The following is an 18766-nucleotide window of genomic DNA, read 5'->3' as shown; positions in this document are numbered from 1 at the left end:
TGATGTCACAATTTTATTGTCAAGTAACATCAAGCCCACAGGTAAGTAATGGAGAGGCATCTATCAGACACCTCTCCATAAGTAAGCTGGCCTACTGTCACCTTACAATACAAAAGGTGACATTAACCCCTTATTACCCCATATGCCACCGCTACAGGGCAGTGAGAACAGAGGCTGAGTGCCAGAATTGGCGCATCTTACAGATGCACCTTTTCTGGGGTGGCAATAACCATGGTCCCTCTCTAGGCTATAATATCTGTCCTCAGTCACTGACTTTCCCTCTGTGGCACAGAAAATTGTGTGGGAGCCCACGCCAGTTTTTTCAGTGAAAACATTTTTATTAAATACATACAGGTCCCAAATTTTACACACACACATACTACTAACCGTATTAGTCACTGACCTATATAAATCTAACCGTTCTGCAATGGTTTACTGTATGTAAACCATGTCTCCTATCCTGCAATGATTTGACAGAAGCCGACAAATTAACTGTTTGTAAATATTGTAAGCTGTCAGTGTGATTTTACTGTACACTGCACCTGAATTACAAGCCTTTAAAAGGACACCATTGCGTATTTCTTGCAAGTCACACTGATGGCCCGTGTGGTATGAGTTTTTCTTGCATAAACAGACTTTCATTGGGGATTCTCGGCTGATATACGGTGCAAATCGCAGCATAGTGCAATTTCACTCGCACATATAATACGGCCGTGAAAAAAAAAAAAAAAAGTGATGGGAGCTGCCCAACAGATTAACATTGGTCCGAGTGCTATGCAATTTTTTTTTTCTCACATAGCACTCGTCCGTATTCCTCTCTAGTGTGACTCCGGCCTTAAAGGGAAAATCATTCAAAATTTGAAAATTTCTTTTTTTTAAAGTTTCTGATATTTTTACAAAATAAAGCAAAACATTAACCCAAGTTTATCATTAGCCCAAGTTTACCATTATCATAAAGTCTAATATGTCAGGAAAAAAAACAACCTCAAAATCAATGGAATATGTTGAAGCATTCCAGAGTTATTACTACATAAAGTGACACTGGTCAGATTTTAAAAAATTGGCCCCGTCACTGAGGGGTTAAATGCTTGTACAAGTGAACATTGTTTCAATAGTGGTTTACCTGTCTAAGACTGGTTTCACACCAGCCTTCGGCAGCCTTCTTCCTCCGTTAAGCCCCACCCACTGCTACACCTCTTCTTTCAGCTCCGCCTACGTCTGCATGCATCCCCTATCTTTAACATTGGGTACACAGGCACGTGTCGTTTTGACGATGCGCTGAACTGCGTCGAACGCAACATGTTGCATTTTGTTGCGGTCGGCGCAGCATTAAAACAACGCATGCAGAGGCATCCGCTTGGCCTGCGTACCCAATGTTAAAGATAGGGTATGCAGGACGCATGCAGACGTAGGCGGAACTGAAGGAAGAGGTGCGGCATTGGGCGGGGCTTAACGGAGGAAGAAGGCTGCCATCCGCAGCCCTGCCGAATGCTGGTGTGAAACCAGCCCAAGGCTGTTATTATAGCACCTTACGTCTTACGCTAGGTTCACATTGCGTTAGTGCAATCCGTTAAGCGCATAGCGCTAGCGGATTGCGCTAACGCAATGTTTCTAGAGGGTCGGCGTTCACCCTCCCCGCTAGCGCAGATCCCCGATCTGCGGTAGCGAGGAACGGGCCTCGGACGCTGCAAGCAGCGTCCGAGGTCCGTCACAAAAGAACGGCACATCGCTAGCGCGTGCCGAAAATGGCATGCGCTTCAGCTAAAAGTAACATTGCTGTCAATGGGTGCGCTAACGGACCCGTTGCACGGCGTTAATTTCGACATTTTCGCCGTGCAACGCAGTCCGTTAGCGTTAACCCATTAACGCAATGTGAACCTAGCTTTACACAGATACATCATGGGCTTGTCCTGCCCTACGCATGAAATGAAAGACAAATACAATGTGGAGACTTAATCAGAGCAATGTTTTATTTACATTCAGAACTGGTTTAAGAGGTAAACAATTACCATTTCTCACAGAAATCTCAGACTTTTACTTATAGAAATACTGGATAAATATCATTTTAACAATAGATATAGAAATATTTCTAATTTGATAAAACTGCCTTTTTTTGCATAGAAAAACTTTATGCCTTTCCTTGTTTCATTTTATGCCTTTGCTTGTTTCAGTTTATGCATTTCTAAAGTATTGTAAAAATGTAATATGCTGTTGGTGCATGCGGGCAGGACTGTCGGTAGGGTATGCGGCTCTGAAGCCCCCCCCCCCCCTCAGGCCTGCCTCCGGTGTCTGAGATTTCGGTGTCCCGGACCAGAGATCATAATACCGGCCTTGAATTGTGAAGGACACGGCAGCCGATCCTGAGAAACATCCAAGGTGGGAATGCCCCATCATGTCGAAGAGAGTCTGCTAGATCCAGGCCTAGCAGACCAGTACTGGTGGGTTCATGGATGCCAGGAGGGAGCTGGCCTAAAGGAAGGTCTCGTCTTTTCCTGGCGGGTCAGGGAGTTGTCCCGTCGTTTTTTTTTTTTGGACAGAACATTTCCAAAACAACCAAATTTGAACAGATCTCTTGGGAGGCAGACTTTAGTCCTCTGTTGCAGAAGCGAAGTACTCTTAAACTAATAGGCGCAGAGTAGGACGCACTAGAAAGTTGGCGTGCATGATTGTTCAGGGCGCTGGCGGTGTGGACCGGCCACCAGAGAAGGCCTAGACCAAAGCCTGGATATTTTAAGAGCAAGGTCACAGGAGCCTCTGGAAAACGTGGAGGCTGCATGAATAGGAAGGTTTCCTCAGGAGACGTCCACATTGCTCAGGGGAAAACTAGGACATATTTGCCCTGTGTTTTTTTTTTTTTTAAAGTAGCCCCCTTACTGCCTCGTAGGATATACCAGTCCTTAAGATCACAAATCCTTTTTCGCAGAGCGATGATGAAGACGGGCATGGAATAACCTGGACGCAGAGAGGCGAGAGGGTAGGGCGATTCGTGGCATGAACGGTCCTCCGGGGAACCCCAAACACTCTTGATGTGTTAGGGCCTTGCCTCGTAGACCACAGATGATATGGTAGTGACAATTCTAGGTGGGAGATTAGAGTGACAATTCCACTGTCGCCCTCAAAAGCCATATCTGGGAAGAAAAAAAAAAATTAAAAAAGACAAATCGTTAATAAAAAACCTCCCAAAACCTAAAGGTACTGTCACACTAGACGATATCGCTAGCGATCCGTGACGTTGCAGCGTCCTCGCTAGCGATATCGTCCAGTGTGACAGGCAGCAGCGATCAGGCCCCTGCTGTGCTGTCGCTGGTCGGGGAAGAAAGTCCAGAACTTTATTTCGTCGCTGGACTCCCCGTAGACATCGCTGAATCGGCGTGTGTGACACCGATTCAGCGATGTCTTCGCTGGTAACCAGGGTAAACATCGGGTAACTAAGCGCTTAGTAACCCGATGTTTACCCTGGTTACCATCCTAAAAGTAAAAAAACAAACACTACATACTTACCTACAGCCGTCTGTCCTCCAGCGCTGTGCTCTGCACTCCTCCTGTACTGGATGTGAGCGTCGGTCAGCCGGAAAGCAGAGCGGTGACGTCACCGCTCTGCTTTCTGGCTGCCCGGCGCTCACAGCCAGACCAGAGAAGCAGAGCGCCGAGGACAGACGGCTGTAGGTAAGTATGTAGCGTTTGTTTTTTTACTTTTTAGGATGGTAACCAGGGTAAACATCGGGTTACTAAGCGCGGCCCTGCTCTTAGTTACCCGATGTTTACCCTGGTTACCGGGGACCTCGGGATCGTTGGTCGCTGGAGAGCTGTCTGTGTGACAGCTCTCCAGCGACCAAACAGCGACGCTGCAGCGATCCGGATCGTTGTCGGTATCGCTGCAGCGTCGCTATGTGTGACGGTACCTTAAGGCCTAAACTGGGCTGGGCGGTCCAGACCCATGTCTTCCTCCTACTGACATTAAGTTAAAACGGATTAGCTTCGTGCTAGTTGGTGGTGTACCCTCCTCTACAGGAAATACCTAAATTTTTTTTTTGCATAGCATAAGCAGCATACACCCATTTTTTTTTGTGTACCCCAATGAAGCATTAGCTCCCCCACATCAACCAGAAGGCCACACAGCATAACCTCACTCCCCCAGTCAGAAACCTCCACCTCACATTAACCAGCGGACCCCACAGGATAAACCCAAAGCCCACCAGACATTCCCTCCCACAAGCGTAAATCCCCATATGACGCCCCCTGCCCCCAACCATAAATCCCATCAGACACCCCCCCAATCGGATGCCACCCCAGCTTAACCCCCCAGCATAAACCCCCATCGGACGTCCACCCCTCCTCCAAGCATTACTCCCATCGCACACCACGCCCACCCAATAATAAACCCCCACCGGACGGCCAAACCCCCACAGGACGTGGACCCCCCCATCCAGCACACACCCCCATCAGACGCGGACACCCCACCCAGCACAAACCCCCCATCGGACGTCCACCCCCGACCCAGCCTAAACTCTTATCGGACGTCCACTCCACCCAGCCTAAGCCCTCATCAGCCCCCCAATCCCAACCCATAAGCAGGTCGCCCCCCAATAAAGGGGATCCCTCCGTAAGCGGCAGGTCGCCTCCCCACGTCCCACCACAGGCAGGTCGCCTCCCCGTCCCACCACAGGCAGGTCGCCTCCCCACGTCCCACCACAGGGGTCCCCCAATAGCCTGCAGCAAGTCTCCCCCCACATCCCACAAGCAGATAGCCCTCAAATCCCACAACAGGGGTCCCCCACTAAAAGGGGTCCACCCCGTAAGCAGGTCACCTCCAAACCCCACCACAGGGGTCCCCCCCAACAGCCAGCAGGTGCCCCCCAAAATCCAACCACAGGGGTCCCCCACAATAGTCAGCAGCAGCAGGTGCCCCCCAAAATCCCACCACAGGGGTCCCACCACAATAGCCAGCAGCAGCAGGTGCCCCCCACAACAGCCAGCAGCAGTAGGTGCCCCCCCCCCCCAAATCTCACCACAGGGGTCCCCCCAAAAAGCCCACGACGGGGGTCCCCCACAACAGCCAGCAGCAGCGGTGCCCCCCCAAGAGCCCACCACGGGGATCCCCCACAACAGCAGCAGTGCCCCCCCACCACGGGGGTCCCCCACAGCAGCAGCGGTGCCCCCCCACCACGGGGGTCCCCCACAGCAGCAGCGGTGCCCCCCCACCACGGGGGTCCCCCACAGCAGCAGCGGTGCCCCCCCACCACGGGGGTCCCCCACAGCAGCAGCAGTGCCCCCCCCACAAAGCCCACCACGGGGGTCCCCCACAGCAGCGGTGCCCCCCCCCCCCACAAAGCCCACCACGGGGGTCCCCCACAGCAGCAGCGGTGCCCCCCCACAAAGCCCACCACGGGGGTCCCCCACAGCAGCAGCGGTGCCCCCCCACAAAGCCCACCACAGGGGTCCCCCACAGCAGCAGCGGTGCCCCCCCCCACCACAGGGGTCCCCCACAGCAGCAGCGGTGCCCCCCCACAAAGCCCACCACGGGGGTCCCCCACAGCAGCAGCGGTGCCCCCCCCACAAAGCCCACCACAGGGGTCCCCCACAGCAGCAGCGGTGCCCCCCCACCACAGGGGTCCCCCACAGCAGCAGCGGTGCCCCCCCACAAAGCCCACCACAGGGGTCCCCCACAGCAGCAGCGGTGCCGCCCCCACAAAGCCCACCACGGGGGTCCCCCACAGCAGCAGCGGTGCCCCCCCACCACAGGGGTCCCCCACAGCAGCAGCGGTGCCCCCCCCACAAAGCCCACCACAGGGGTCCCCCACAGCAGCAGCGGTGCCCCCCCCCCACAAAGCCCACCACGGGGGTCCCCCACAGCAGCAGCGGTGCCCCCCCACAAAGCCTACCACAGAGGTCCCCCACAGCAGCAGCGGTGCCCCCCCCCCACCACGGGGGTCCCCCACAACAGCCGGCAGCAGCGGTGTCCCCCCCCACAAAGCCCACCACGGGGGTCCCCCAAAGCAGCAGCGGTGCCCCCCCCACAAAGCCCACCACAGGGGTCCCCCAAAGCAGCAGCGGTGCCCCCCCCACAAAGCCCACCACGGGGGTCCCCCACAGCAGCAGCGGTGCCCCCCCACAAAGCCCACCACGGGGGTCCCCCACAGCAGCGGCGGTGCCCCCCCCCACAAAGCCCACCACAGGGGTCCCCCACAGCAGCAGAGGTGGCCCCCCACAACAGCCGGCCGGCAGCAGCGGTGCCCCCCCCCACAAAGCCCACCACAGGGGTCCCCCAAAGCAGCAGCAGTGCCCCCCCACAAAGCCCACCACGGGGGTCCCCCACAGCAGCAGCGGTGCCCCCCCACAAAGCCCACCACAGGGGTCCCCCACAGCAGCAGAGGTGGCCCCCCAACAACAGCCGGCCGGCAGCAGCGGTGCCCCCCCCACAAAGCCCACCACAGGGGTCCCCCACAGCAGTAGCGGTGCCCCCCCACAAAGCCCACCACGGGGGTCCCCCACAGCAGCAGCGGTGCCCCCCCACCACGGGGGTCCCCCACAGCAGCAGCGGTGCCCCCCCACAAAGTCCACAACGGGGGTCCCCCACGGTGGTCCCCCACAGCAGCAGCGGTGCCCCCCCACAAAGCCTACCACAGGGGTCCCCCACAGCAGCAGCGGTGCCCCCCCACCACGGGGGTCCCCCACAACAGCCGGCAGCAGCGGTGCCCCCCCCACAAAGCCCACCACGGGGGTCCCCCACAGCAGCAGCGGTGCCCCCCCACAAAGCCCACCACAGGGGTCCCCCACAGCAGCAGAGGTGGCCCCCCCCACAACAGCCGGCCGGCAGCAGTGGTCCCCCCCCACAAAGGCCACCACAGGGGTCCCCCACAGCAGCAGCGGTGCCCCCCCACAAAGCTCACCACGGGGGTCCCCCACAGCAGCAGCGGTGTCCCCCCCCACAAAGCTCACCACGGGGGTCCCCCACAGCAGCAGCGGTGCCCCCCCACAAAGCCCACCACGGGGGTCCCCCACAGCAGCAGCGGTGCCCCCCCACCACGGGGGTCCCCCACAGCAGCGGTGCCCCCCCCACCACGGGGGTCCCCCACAACAGCCGGCAGCAGAAGTGCCCCCCCCACAAAGCCCACCACAGGGGTCCCCCACAGCAGCGGTGCCCCCCCCCACAAAGCCCACCACGGGGGTCCCCCACAGCAGCAGCGGTGCCCCCCCACAAAGCCCGCCACGGGGGTCCCCCACAGCAGCAGCGGTGCCCCCCCACAAAGCCCACCACAGGGGTCCCCCACAGCAGCGGTGCCCCCCACACAGACAAGCAGGTCGCCCACCACAGAGCCTCCCCCCAATAGCGAGCAGCAAGTAGCATTTTTTCACCCTGAAACCACTAACCTCCATGTGCCATGGCGTCCACAAGCTGTAATCATGCTGCTTTGCTTTGCCGCCTTCATGATGTGACTGAAAACACGCCCCCTCCCAATAGGACACGCCCCCGGAAATGACGTCACACCTGGAAGGAGCCCATACACTACAGCGTCTTATGGCGGCGACTATTGAACTTTGTATAGATGGGGAAAACCCTCTGGGGCTCTGTAGTGACTGGTCATCTGCCAGTGTCCACGGCCTCCAGGATGGGACACATGCTGCAAATGGGAAATCGGCTTCTACTGTTGTCTTATTAATAATGTAGGGATAGTCCGCCACGCATGAGGCTGAAGTTGGTTTCTTATTCGTCAGTTTCTTATTCGGCATTTTTTACTTTTCTGTTTTTTATAGGTTTAACAACTAAAAATCATCATCACAATAATAACATACAATGCAGTGAGGTGCCCTGATGTGAATACTCTTAAAAACGGCTACAAAAACAATTAAAACTGGCACAAAAATGGGCATCAAAGTGGGCACCAAAGAGCGCTGAAGAAAGGGTTAAATGCCTTTGGGCCACTGATCTCACACTGCAGACGTATAGAACAGGGCGCCCCACATCCAAACCAGTTATCTCCAGCTTGGCCCAAATGGGTTCTGGGCATCAGAACTGGCATCAAAGAGGGCAGACAGTCAATTTTGGCAATTTGAATAAGTAACTGATGTTTTTAAGGGGTTAAATGCCTTTGGGCCACTGATCTGACGCTTCAAATACACAGAAAGTAATGCCCTGCATCAAACCTAGCCCATTTTCACAGATTTGAATAAGTAACTGATGTTTTTAAGGGGTTAAATGCCTTTGGGCCACTGATCTGACACTTAAAATACACAGACAGTGATGCCCTGCATCAAACCCAGGTCCCTCCAGCCTGGCCCAAATGGGTTCTGGGCACCAGAACTGGCATCAAAGTGGGCAAACAGACCATTTTCACAGTTTTGAATAAGTAACTGATGTTTTTAAGGGGTTAAATGCCTTTGGGCCACTGATCTGACACGTAAAATACACAGAAAGTGATGCCCTGCATCAAACCCAGGTCCCATTAGCCTGGCCCAACTGGGTTCTGGGCACCAGAACTGGCATTAAAGTGGGCAAACAGCCAATTTTCACAGATTTGAATAAGTAACTGATGTTTTTAAGGGGATAAATTCATTTGGGCCACTGATATGACACTTAAAATTCACAGACAGTGATGCCCTGCACCAAACCCAGGTCCCTCCAGCCTGGCCCAAATCGGTTCAAGGCACCAGAACTGGCATCAAAGTGGGCAAACAGCCCATTTTCACAGACTTGAATAAGTAACTGATGTTTTTAAGGGGTTAAATGCCTTTGGTCCACAGATACCACAGTGCATACATATAGAACAGGGAGCCCCACATTAAAAACAGTTCTCTTCAGCCTGGCCCAAATGGGTTCTGGGCATCAGCACTGGCATCAAAGTGGGCAAACAGCCCATTTTCACAGATTTGAATAAGTAACTGATGTTTTTAAGGGGTTAAATGCCTTTGGGCCATTGATACGACACTTAAAATACAGAGATGTTGATGCCCTGCATCAAACCCATGTCCCTACAGCCTGGCCTAAATGCGTTCTGGGCACCAGAACTGGCATCAAAGTGGGCAAAGAGCCCATTTTCACAGATTTGAATAAGTAACTGATGTTTTTAAGGGGTTAAATGCCTTTGGGCCACTGATCGGACACTTAAAATTCACAGACAGTGATGCCCTGCATAAAACCCACGTCCCTTTAGCCTGGCCCACATGGGTTCCGGGCACCAGATCTAGCATCAAAGTGGGCAAACGGCCCTTTTTTCACAGATTTGAATAACTAACTGATGTTTTGAAGGGGTTAAATGCCTTTGAGCCACTGATACCACAGTGCATATGTCAGGAAATAGGAAGAAGTCCTGATTACTTCAATTACACATACAGCGCTCTGAGCTGCAATTTCCTCTGCCTGCCAGCACAAGGCAGGAATTCTAAGCCACTCTTTCTCCCTCCTCCCACCATACAGCCGTAATGTAAGACGAGCCTGCCAGCTTCATTGAAGAATTTATATGGCCCTGTGCTGCTGTCACAATAATGCCAAAAAATGTCATATTGTGAATGTAGTTTCAGAAGGACATGGCGAACTACACACACTCACAGTTCAGCTGCGACTCCTTGCTCTCCCGCCCCCCCCCCCCCAGCTTCACTCGTACCCGAAACAAAGCCTATGATAGAGACTGGGCAACCTGATTCTAATGGTGGGCAGGGTGTGGCTTTAAACTGCAGGTGACCAATCCTGCAAATCCACCCGTTGTCCCTCCCCTCTCACTCAGGAATGCCTTTGTCTGAGACCTTGGAATAATGTAAAAAACTATCCGATCAGTGCATATCATTAACCAGCCCTTTAGTGATGTCACAAGCTCAGAAGTATAAGCCACTATACTCTTAGACCAGCCATCAGTCTTGGCCGGGAAGCGATCTAACACAGCTTGGCAAAGCTGTTCCATGCATCTGGATGTATTTATCCTCCTAAGCCACAGGAGGATAAGGTGTGTGTGTGGGGGGGGGGGGGGGGCAGGAGAGCAAGGGGTCGCAGCTGAATTGTGAGTGTGTGTGTGTGTAGTTCGCCATGTCCATCTGAAACTACATTCACAATATGACATTTTTTGGCATTATCGTGACAGCAGCACAGGGCCATATAAATTCTTCAATGAAGCTGGAAGGCTCGTCTTACATTACGGCTGTATGGTGGGAGGAGGGAGAAAGAGTGGCTTAGAATTCCAGCCTTGTGCTGGCAGGCAGAGGAAATTGCAGCTCAGAGCGCTGTATGTATAATTGAAGTAATCAGGACTTCTTCCTATTTCCTGACATATGCACTGTGGTATCAGTGGCTCAAAGGCATTTAACCCCTTCAAAACATCAGTTAGTTATTCAAATCTGTGAAAAAAAGGGCCGTTTGCCCACTTTGATGCTAGTTCTGATGCCCAGAACCCATTTGGGCCAGGCTGAAGAGACCTGTTTTTGATGTGGGGCTCCCTGTTTTATATGTTTGCACTGTGGTATCAGTGGCCCAAAGGCATTTAACTCCTTAAAAACATAAGTTACTTATTCAAATCAGTGAAAATGGGCTGTTTGCCCATTTTGATGCCAGTTCTGGTGCCCAGAAACCATTTGGGCCAAGCTGGAGGGACCTGGGTTTGATACAGGCCATCACTGTCTGTGTATTTTAAGTGTCGTATCAGCGGCCCAAAGGCATTTAACCCCTTAAAACATCAGTTACTTTTTCAAATCTGTGAAAATGGGCTGTTTGCCTATATTGATGCCAGTTCTGATGCCCAGAACCCATTTGGGCCAGGCAGAAGGGACCTGGGTTTGATGCAGGGCATCACTGTCTGTGTATTTTAAGTGTCGTACCAGTGGCCCAAAGGCATTTAACCCCTTAAAAACATCAGTTACTTATTCAAATCTGCAAAAATGGGCTGTTTGCCAACTTTGATGCCAGTTCTGGTGCCCAGAACCCATTTGGGCCAGGCTGGAAGAACCTTGGTTTGATGCAGGGCATCACTTTCTGTGTATTTTAAGTGTCGTATCAGTGGCCCAAAGGCATTTAACCCCTTAAAAACATCAGTTACTTATTCAAATCTGCGAAAATGGGCTGTTTGCCCACTTTGATGCCAGTTCTGATGCCCAGAACCCATTTGGGCCAGGCTGAAGGGACCTGGATTTGATGCAGGGCATCACTTTCTGTGTATTTTAAGTGTCAGATCAGTGGCCCAAAGGCATTTAACCCTTTAAAACATCAGTTACTTATTCAAATCTGTGAAAATGGGCTGTTTGCCCACTTTGATGCCAGTTCTGGTGCCCAGAACTCATTTGGGCCAGGGTGAAGGGACCTGGGTTTGATGCAGGGCATCACTGTCTGTGTATTTGAAGTGTCAGATCAGTGGCCCAAAGGCATTTAACCCCTTAAAAACATCAGTTACTTATTCAAATTGCCAAAATTGACTGTTTTCCCTCTTTGATGCTAGTTCTGATGCCCAGAACTCATTTTGGCCAGACTGGAGGTAACAGGTTTTGATGCAGGGCGCCCTGTTCTATATGTCTGCAGTGTGAGATCAGTGGCCCAAAGGCATTTAACCCTTTCTTCAGCGCTCTTTGGTGCCCACTTTCATGCCCATTTTTGTGCCAGTTTTATTGTTTTTGTAGCCATTTTTAAGCGTATTCACATGAGGGCTCCTCGCTGCATTGTCTTTTATTATTGTGATGCTTATTTTTTGTTGTTAAACCTATAAAAAACAGAAAAGTAAAAAATGCTGAATAAGAAACTGACAAATAAGAAACCAACTTCAGCCTCGTCCGCCACGCTGTGTTATATCGGGGCTAGTCCGCCACGCTGTGTTATATCGGGGCTAGACTGCCACGCTGTTATATCGGGGCTAGACCGCCACGCTGTATTATATCGGGGCTAGACCGCCACACTGTGTTATATCGGGGGCAAGACCGCCATGCTATGTTATATACAATTGTTTACATTTGGGGGGGAAGACTTCAACAACTAGCGCCAAGGGAAAGAACAACTGTTACCCATAGCAACTGAACATCTTGCTTCAACCCCTTTACCCCTCAAGTCTGTTTTCACCTTCCTAACTGGGCCAATTCTTACAATTCTGAGAGGTAATAACTATGGAACGTTTCAACGGATCCCGGTATCATTTTTTCGTGACATACTGTACTTCATGATACAGCATTACAGAATGCTGTAGATAAGCCCCTGATGGCGGTGGCCGCATCTTACAGGCGAAAATTGGGGTGACAGATTCCCTTTAATAAATAACATTTCCCACATGTCTGCTTTACATCAGCACAATTTTGGAAACATATTTGATTCTCTTAGGAAGTTATAAGTGTTAAAAGTTGACCAGCGAAATGTTTTCTACCATATTATTAAAACATTTTTTTTAGGGACCACATCACATTTGAAGTGACCTTGAGGAGCCTAGATATTTCAGCTATACATTGGTCCTGAAAAGGTTAATCAAAATAATTATTATATCAGTAAAACTGTGATAGTTTAACTGCTTGACCACCAAGCCTGTTTTCACCTTCATGACCAGGCCAAATTTTATAATTCTGACCACTGTCCCTTTATGAGATAATAACTCTGGAACGCTTCCATGGATCCCACTGATTCTGATATTGTTTTCGTGCCATATTGAACTTCATGGTAGTGGTAAAAATTGATAGCTATTACTTATTTGTGAAAATATCGGAAATCAGTAAATATTACAAAATGGTTAATAGATAACATTTCCCACATGTCTAGTTAACATCAGCACAGTTTTGGAAACTATTTTTTTTTGGTAGGATGTTATAAGGGTTAAAAGTTGACCAATGATTTCTCATTTTTCCAACAAAGCTTACAAAACCATTTTTTTTAGGAACCATCTCGCATTTGAAGTGACTTTGAAGGGTCAATATGACAGAAAATACCCAAAAGGGACTCCAATCTAAAAACTGCACCTCTCAAGGTACTAAAAACCACATTCAAAAAGTTTGTTAACCCTTCAGCTGGTTCATGAGAACTAAAGCAACGCGGAAGAAAAAAAATAAACATTTCACTTTTTTCACAAAAAAATTACACCCCAAATTTTTGTATTTTCACAAATGTATCAGGAGAAAATGGACCCCAAAATTTGTTGTGCTGTTTCTCGTGAGTACACCGATACCCCATATGTGGGGTAAGCCGCTGTTTGGATGCATGGCAGGGCTCAGAAGGGAGGGAGCACGTGTGACTTTTTGAACGCAAACTTGGACTCGATGGCGGGCACCATGTCGCTTTTGGCGACCCCCTGATGTACCTAATTAGTGGAAACCTCCCAATTCTAACACCAACCCTAACCCAACACACCAGTAAGCCCAACACAACGCTAACCCCAGCTCTAACTGCAAAGAAAGGAAAAAGTTAGAATTTTTATTTTTATCTAAGGGGTGACAAAGGAGGATTTGATTTACTATATTTTTTTAATACTGTGATAGACCCTATCAAAGTGATCAAAATGAACTAATAGGAAAAATCTATTGTTGCCAGGTACCGTCGGGTAGATCTCTGCAGGTGCACTGCGAATGTGCCTGCCATTTTCTTCCAGGAAGATGACGTGGAGGTTCGGGTGAGCAGGAGGATCTGGCGATGGCGGAGGTACCGGGAGGACTGGGAGATTCCATTACTCTCTCCTCTGGTATGCTAGATCTTATCAGAGGAGAGAGAAATGGATGGAAATCCAGACTTTTTTTTGTGATCACTGTTATTCTTTGAATAACGGCAATCATGTGACAGGGGACAGTAAATACCGACCCGAATCATGTTCTCCGATTTTCCAATGCTGGGGGGCGCTATACACTTATTTCTCAGAGCTGCTAAAAAGCAGCCCTGAGGTATAATACCGTTAATTGCCACCGTTAAAAGGCGTATCGGCGGTCGTTAAGGGGTTAAGTAAATTAAAATTAAGCCACAGGACATGCAGGGATTGCCTCTTAGGGTCTGTCGAACAGCTGTGAGACATGCAAGCAGGGGGACTCGAACATATTTTTGAGCACGCTGAAGACATTCACGCCTGAGCATCGTCGGATAACACCTTATCAGAAAACGTTCGCTCATCACTAATCAATGTGTATGGCATTTCTGCAGAGAAGAGAACCCTCTAAAAAAAATTTCTGCTTCTAATCATTGATACCCATCCACTTGGTAGGTGAACAATACGAGATCTGTGTGGGTCCGACACGTGGTACATCCACTGATCAGCAGAAAACTGCTCCTGCAGTAGCTGCATAAGTGCTGCGCTTTATCTCCCATTGAAGTGAATGTACTTCAGTACTCAGCTGCAGCTACCAAGCAATGTACAGTGCTGCTGTAGTCAGCCCATCCATCGCGTTTTTCAGGCCGCTGTAGATGCAGTTTCATCAGTAAGGATGTCCAATCCTCAGTGATTTTGTTGAGATCAGTCATTAAATGGTTAAAAAAGTTTGTCCAGGACCTATTTATGGGGCATATGTCTCCAGCAGTACAAGCTGGGCCCAATGAATTCGGCGCTAAAATGGAATAATTGCAATTTTTAGGCTGCCGTCACACTATCAGTATTTGGTCAGTATTTTGCATCAGTATTTGTAAGCCAAAACCAGCAGTGGAACAATTAGAGGAAAAGTATAATAGAAACATATTCACCACTTCTGCATTTATCACCCACTCCTGGTTTTGGCTTACAAATACTGAGGTAAAATACTGACCAAATACTGAGCGTGTGACGGCAGCCTTATACCCTTCAAAATCCACTGCACACTAATTGTGGAAAACACCAGTGGGATGCAGCAAGTGAACAAAGGGCTGAAGGCCCTAATCTGTATCCCACCTCCTAGATACCTCACTTATTCAAATGTATATATGCAGAAGTGGTGTGTATCACTAAGGCTAGGTTCACATAGCGTTATGGCAGTACGTTTAACGGAACGTAGTCCGTTAACACCGCCATTGCTTCTAATGGTGAATGCATCGCTAGCGCACGCCTACATTGGGCGTGCGCTAGCAATGTGCTGTCATTTGAGTGACGGACCTCGAAGGCTGCTTGCAGCGTTCGCGGTCCGTTCCTCGCTAGCGCAGATCGGGCATCTGCGCTAGCAGGATCGGCAAACGCGATCCCTTTTGGGACATTGCGTTAGCGCAGTCCGTAGCACTATGCGCTAAACGGACTGCCCTAACGCAATGTGAACCTAGCCTAAAACCTAAGTTTTAACACCAATGCCGGTTTTCACCTTCCTGACCAGGCCAAGTTTTACAATTCTGACCAGTGTCACTTTGTCATGCTATGACGGTCTTTGGTAAGGGAATGTGGACTCAAACTGTCCCTGGAACTGGGATTCTAAGTATCCTTGTCCCGGTGTACTCTTAGGCTATGTGCCCACGTTGCAGAATAGAAGCAGATGTTTCTTCATCAAAACCGCACACTCTTGCCAGGGAAACCGCCTGCGGATTTTGATGCGTTTTTGACGTGTTTTTTAAACGTTTTTGAGGACAAATAAAGTTGGGACAAAAAAAGGCTCCAATGAGGTCATTTCTTAGTCCAACCCCTCTTCTTCATTTTATGTTCTTGTTGGATTCAAGATGCCACAAGTGCAGCCCCAGTGGTGTCTCGGTCCCATAATGCTGCCAGCCACCGTGCCCCATAATGCTGCCAGCCACAGTGCCCCCATAATGCTGTGCTGTTCCATGTATGTTCCTCAGTTTCGATGTATGTTGTTATATTTTACTCTGCTGCCACACAATGGCCTTTTTCCGTATGGCAGCTTGTTATTCATTATTTCTTGTGGGCATGTCTTACTTCCGGTTCAGGGGTCAAATCTTCTCTTCCTCTGGCAGCCATTTCCAGTTTACTTTCTGTTGTGAGAGGACTCTCTTTATCCGGCTTAGGAAGGCATCAGTCTTTCGACCTCTTGCTGCTCTTCGTTGCTCACACTTGCAGACATACTTGGTGCTACATCTTACTGTACCCTGTCTACACCTGCATTTCTGGAGAAAGTACTGTATTACCAGTTATACGCTGTATGTCCAGATCTACAAAATAAACAAGACTGGATTACACAATCCCTGGTGTGCATCATCTCTTCGGACGCTGAGCAGCATTGGTCCTGTCTGCCTCACTTGGAGGAAAATACGGAAGGTACGTTTCTCACAACGCTTATTAATCAATCACACCTCCATTCGCCTCATGTGGGGACAGAACAGTCGAAAGACTGCCTTGAAGCCTGGCCAGAATCACCCTTATATCTCTATCCATGTGCCCACGCTCTGCCTGCTCATATACTGCAGCCCTGCTCTGCTAAGAAATCTCCTGCAGCATCACCTCAGACCGCATCGTACATAAAGACTCTCTGTATATTATACCACATCGCTGCAGATTGTCGTACCGCAGAACTCCACAATTCTCCAAAAACACTTCAAAAGTTCAGTTTCTTAAAGGGACAGCGCACCTTAAATCAAAATGGCCAAAAAGGACCTTACGCAGTTCCCCAATGCTGAAACAGGTCAAATACAACCCGATACTGTCCATCATGAAGACCAGGAAGCAGAGCCCGCTTCTGCAGCAGACCCAGATGCACGACCATTACGTTCCATCAAGCCAACATTAAAGGTCCTCGAGAATTACTGTTCCACAAGGGATGAGTTCAATGACAACTTGGATGACCTATGGGAACGAGTCGCCTCCCTCATGTCAAGTGTCCAATGCAACAAAGATGATGCAGCGAGTTTACAGGACACTATAAGACAGCTAGACACGGCTCACGGCAGATACAAGAGACTGTCTGCAAAGTATGCTGCCTTCCTAAAAGACTCTAAAATTGACAAAGCCCTATCAGAGTTAAGCAAAGCGGATTCCACAGACAGAGAAAGGGACGCCGCCATGCAAGACGCCAAAGATAAAGCGGAGCTTCGTATCGCCCATCTGCAAGAAACTAGATCGCACAAGTCAGCCTCGTCTAAACACTCTGTTCGGTCATACAAATCATCCTGCTCAAGAACTTCAGCTCTCAGTGACAGAATCCTAGAGGCCCGTTTAAATGCAGAGCGGTCCAAACTAAGATGTTCATACACCGAAAAGAAAGCAGAAGCAGAGGCTAAAGCAAAGATTCTTCAAACAGAAGCAGAAGCGAAGAGAGCAGAAGCAGAGGCTCAAGCAAAGATTCTTCAAACAGAAATGGAGGAAGAAATCGCATTAGCCAAAGTAAAAATACTCGAGCAAGCATTGAAGCATAACTTTGACCCGATTTGCCTGCCACCACAGGAAGAAGACGATCCAGCTGTTCGTACCAGAGACTACGTGCAGAAACATATTCCTGCAGAGCACACCTTCTCCAGCGACGTTCAACCCAACATTGCGGAAACATCCAAGTCAGCCCAACCTATAGTGCCAGTATCGCCCACAGCCCCAACAGAGACCCAAGACCAACGCCGTGATGCACCCCCTCAGGAGCAGTCATCATCGCAAGATGACCACAAGGCACACTGCAGCCTGCCTCCACAGTTCAAGCAGCAGTCATCAGAATCTACAGAGGTTAAACCACAGCTCAACCCTGCAGCAACATCATTCTACCCGGGAACAATTCACCCTTCCAAGCCACACAGCTTATACTCCCGAGGGGCACCACAAGCTAACATGGTAACAAGGAGTGAAGGATCAGACATGTCTGAGTTTGCCAGGTTCATGGTGAGCAGGAAGCTAATCAGCACTAGCCTCTCAAAATTCGACGACCATGCAGAGAACTACAGAGCCTGGAAAGCATCCTTCAAGGCCGCCATTGCTGATCTCAACCTATCCGCGGAGCAGGAGCTCGACCTCATGGTAAAATGGTTGGGTCCTGAATCCACAAACCGTATCAAGAGTCTTAGGACTGTCTATGTGGGGCAGGCTGAAGCAGGTCTCGCTGAGGCCTGGCAGAGACTTGAAAGAACCTACGGCAGCGCTGAAGCCATTGAAAAGTCCCTATTCAAGAGACTGCAGAAAGTTTCAAGGATCAACCTTAAGGAAGCCCACAAGATTCTAGACTTAAGGGACCTGCTTATGGAGCTGGAACTTGCTAAAAGCGACCCTCGTCTGTCTGGACGGTGCTACCAGGACACTGCCCATGGGGTGAACCCAATCGTCTCAAAGCTACCACATAGTCTGCAAGAGAAGTGGGCAGTGTGCGTCTCCAGGTATAAAAGGTCACATGACGTCACCTTTCCTCCGTTCATTCAGTTCTGCAAGTTCATTGACGAACAAGCCCAAATGAGGAACGACCCTAGCCTCGACTTCCTGGAGTCTAACACTGCAGCTCCAGCAACACCTTCATCAAGGTATGAAAGCATCACACATAGACGCAAGGACTCAAGGAACAGTGTAAGCATCAGGAAGACTAACCTGCCATCACCTGCAGTACCTGCCGATAAGCAGAACACTATTCCATCGAGGGATAAGTCTTTCAATCGTGAGTGTCCCATTCACAAAAGACCACACTCACTGAACAAATGTAGAGGCTTCAGGTCCAAAACGATGCAGGAGCGCAAGAAAATCCTCAGCGAACTTGGGGTATGTTTCAAGTGCTGCGCTTCATCAGAACACATGGCCAAGGACTGTAAATCTGCCATTAAGTGTGAAGAGTGTCACAGCGACAGACACCCATCAGCTTTGCACCCAGCCTCAGCCACCGGCGATCCAGCAGTTGCAGTTACCTCTGGTCCCACTACAAACCATGGCGGGGAGCCACAGAATCACGCCAAGTCCACCACAGCTGTTTCCTGCTCATGCTCAGAGGTATGTGGGGAGAATCAAAGTGCTAAATGCTGTGCCAG

General features: G+C 50.1%; 1 long non-coding RNA gene across 1 annotated transcript; it reads right to left on the bottom strand.

Annotated features, from left to right (window-relative positions):
• Nucleotides 1–1947: 1947 nt before the first annotated feature.
• LOC138674340 (uncharacterized) lies at nt 1948–7465 on the bottom strand. Its single transcript, XR_011320600.1, has 2 exons — nt 7372–7465; nt 1948–3128 (listed from the first exon to the last, which is right to left on the bottom strand). It is a non-coding gene; the product is annotated as an uncharacterized lncRNA (long non-coding RNA).
• Between the last annotated feature and the right edge of the window lie 11301 nt (nt 7466–18766).

Source organism: Ranitomeya imitator, chromosome 1 (assembly GCF_032444005.1).
Source record: "Ranitomeya imitator isolate aRanImi1 chromosome 1, aRanImi1.pri, whole genome shotgun sequence".
Classification (NCBI taxonomy): domain Eukaryota; kingdom Metazoa; phylum Chordata; class Amphibia; order Anura; family Dendrobatidae; genus Ranitomeya; species Ranitomeya imitator.
Note: the sequence above shows the minus strand (reverse complement) of the source record. Positions and strands in the feature narration are given on the sequence as shown.